We start from the raw sequence: 3,458 nt of genomic DNA, 5'->3' as shown, positions 1-3,458 counted from the left end.
GTCAAGAGAAGCAGACTTTTCTCCACTGTTTGGCCAACACAGCAGGCTTCCCCTTTGATCTCTAAAGAGGACAGGTTTTAACAGTCTTGCTCTCCCACTTCCCCCCAACTTAAAAAAAAAAAAAAAACATCTTCCCACCTTCTTCAGGAAGCAGAGCCTCCCTTTTTAATAGACCCCAGCTCAAGACCCGGGCAGACATTTTCCCTGCCTGGAAGGGATTCTGTCCCATGTGTTCCTTTGCTGATAAACCCTATTTTGATGGAGTTTTATCTGCGCCCTGGTGCCTCCTCCTCCATTTGCTCATTCTCTGCCAACTTTTTACCTATCAATATGCTCCTCCTATCTATTTTAGAGATTCATTCTAAGGAACTGAATTATGAGATTATAGGAGTTGGAAAGTCCAAAATTCATAGAACAGGCTGGTATGCTTAAAAGTTGCATTTGAAACTCATATTACAGATTTGAGGTAGAATGTTTTCCTTCTCGGTAGAGGTAAATTTTGCTTATAAGGCTTTCCCACTTGATTTGATGAGGTCAGCCTACATTTTTGAAGGAATTTTACTTAAAGCTAGACCATTATGTGTAATAACTACTTTTAAAACGTTCCTTTATAGCAATGCATAGGTTGGTGTTGATGGCTTGCCTGGATACTGCAGCCTAGTCAAGATGACCCAGAAAACTGATCATCACAGACATTCCTCAAGAATGAAGTCCACTTTCCAGTCCTTGCATGTTAAAGATTTGAGAATTAACTTTAAGAAACATAGTCCAATTGAATACTATCTTATGTTAGATACTGGTGAAGTGCCAGGGTGCACACATGGCACCGGTATGCTCTCTGGGGACCCTGCCATCACCTGTATGTAGAATCTCAGCACCTGGTATTGCAGCTGCAACCAGATGCACCAATAAGGCCATGGGACTCCATGTGACTTCTTCCTGGCTCTTGTGCTGTGTTGTTTGGGGGACTCATTGAAGGGCTAAGAGGGTGTCCAGTATCTGTTTGTGTGTGCACAGCTGATCAAAATCATCATTTATCCTTCTTTTTTGCCTGACTGAGATTTGTTTATGAGTAAATTTTTATGTACATAGACATACATATACACACATTTACTTGTTTAAATTCGTATTTGTATTTGCATCATTTATTCAAATTAAAATGAACATATAATTTGTATTCATGAAGTTATTATTGAAAGAAAGAATAAATTTACTTGAAGCAACTTAACAGCAAACATAAATTTTCATCAGCATGCTGCTATGGGAGTTTTCTTTGGCTCTCAAATATCTATCAGTAGTTCATAAACCCCCCAAACCTACGTGTGGAGGAAATTATTTTTAAACAAAAGAGTGACACTTGTGTCTATGAATATTTCTAGATTTATGTCAGAATCTGCATCACTTTCCACTACCATTTCCTAAGTCCAAAAACCAGTGTCTTACTAAGGGGATAATTCTCTGCATGGGAAAAATGAGGAGCAGCAGGGCTATTATGAACTGTGAAGGTTGATCATTAGATTATTACTAAATATTGGTGGAAAAGCCACACGAAAACAATCTGTGTTTCTGCATAGCAGCAGGGCAAGTAAAACATCGACCTACTATTGCATTTTGAAAAGAGGGAAAGAAATAAAAAAATAATATAAAGAAAATGAAAAGCTGACATTGAGTAACATTGTTAAGACAATTATCAGGATAGAATAACTATTGTAGGGGTATGCCTGTCTCTGCCACCCCAACTCTGTGAGTACCAGTGTGCACTACCACATCCAGCTTTCTTATGCTGGGGATTGAACTCAGATCCTCATGCTTGCATAGAAAGCATTTTATTGACTAAACTGTGTCCCCAGTCTTTTATTTCTTTTCCTATTGAGGGAAATTGAGTCCAGTGATTTGATACTAAGACCAGTGGAGTACCATCAGTGTGAAATGCCTTTACATGTTTATGTAGAAAGAAATTATTTATTTATTGTTTCCTTATCCTATTGGATTGTGACGGACCAGCCCAGACCAGGGCAGTTCAGTCTGACAGGAACAGGGTCGTGGAGAGGGTGGACAAGGAGTCGGCAAGTGACAAACAGACACAAAGGAGCTTGATGAAAGTCTGAGTGCAATTTTGCATTTGCAAGGTTTGAGATATATACAGCAAAGACTACAAAAACTGCAGAACAGTCATGCTAAAATTTAAAATTCCAGAGATGAAAGTAAAGCAATTTTGCCAACACATTTTCTTATCTTATCAACCTGATACTAGACAGTAAATTTCTGCTTTACTGTGGTTTTTACTGCCAGCCTTTCTCACACACTTAAGATTCTGCTCGGCTTTGTAGTCCCAAGTCAGGATGGCCTTGACTCATTAAGCACCTCATTAAGCACTTCCAACACCAGCGGTGCCAGGTTGTTACTTTTTAACTATCTGATAATATTCCTTGCTTGTTTGTAGTGGGCCATAGGGTTTCTAAGCTATTTTAACTCTATAGGTCCCAAAAAGGCTATTCCATGTTAGGGATCCATGAAACCATACTTTTCTCTTATCCTACCAATTTTCAAATACCTTCTATATTTGCCCTTTAATGCTCTCTTATTGATTGTTTATCAAAAAGACACCAAGGTGGTTCTTCTACTTACATTTATCCATCTATATTTTTCTTCTAGAAATCCATTATTCCCTGGACTTTCCAGCATTAATTCTATTTAACTACTTCTCACTATGTCTAAAATATCTTTCATTAAAATATCTTTCATTAATAGTGGTGCATCTGAACTAGATTGATTAAAGGATTTCAGTAAAGGCGGTGATAGTGGTGCCAAGGACACCAGGTGCTTTCCGGGACCCCAGAAAGCCCAAGATACAGTGACAGTTAGAAAAATAATAGCAAGTAAAAGCATGCCAAGTACACTGCATGTTTTTTAGCACAACCAGTTCCAAGAGGCAACCTTCCTTGAAGTTCCAGCCTCAACCCACGGAGGATCTCACGGGCTTCATTGGAGATGGCGTGACATTGGATAACCCAAACATAATTATCTTCTTATTTGAGAACAATAAGTTCTTTACAATGATGAATTCTGGCAACACATACCCTTCTAAGCTCTGTCCATTTGGCAGCTAAGATTATGGCATATTATTTTAGTCATGGTGACTTCAACTGAGATTGAACATCTCACAAATGTTCTGAATCTAGCACGGTGTTTACATTTCTTAACCCCTGATCATTTCAAGCAAAGCAATCATTCATTAAAAATAAATGCTATTGAAATAAAAATTCATGACTGGAGGAAGAAAGGGGAGTTCTGGGGCTTAGGGAGGGCGTGACCTCAGGGAGGGTTCTTGGGCACTACTTCTTGATAACACCTCCATTTCTCTGTTCATTGGCTTAAAGTTTGTGGCTCTGCCTAATTTGGAACAACCTGTCATCTTTGGCGTATTGTGTCACTCTGTTTTATGTTGCTATGAAAAA

The sequence above is a fragment of the Nannospalax galili genome, unplaced genomic scaffold, assembly GCF_000622305.1.
Source record: "Nannospalax galili isolate Female #2095 unplaced genomic scaffold, S.galili_v1.0 scaffold819, whole genome shotgun sequence".
NCBI lineage: Eukaryota > Metazoa > Chordata > Mammalia > Rodentia > Spalacidae > Nannospalax > Nannospalax galili.
Note: the sequence above shows the minus strand (reverse complement) of the source record.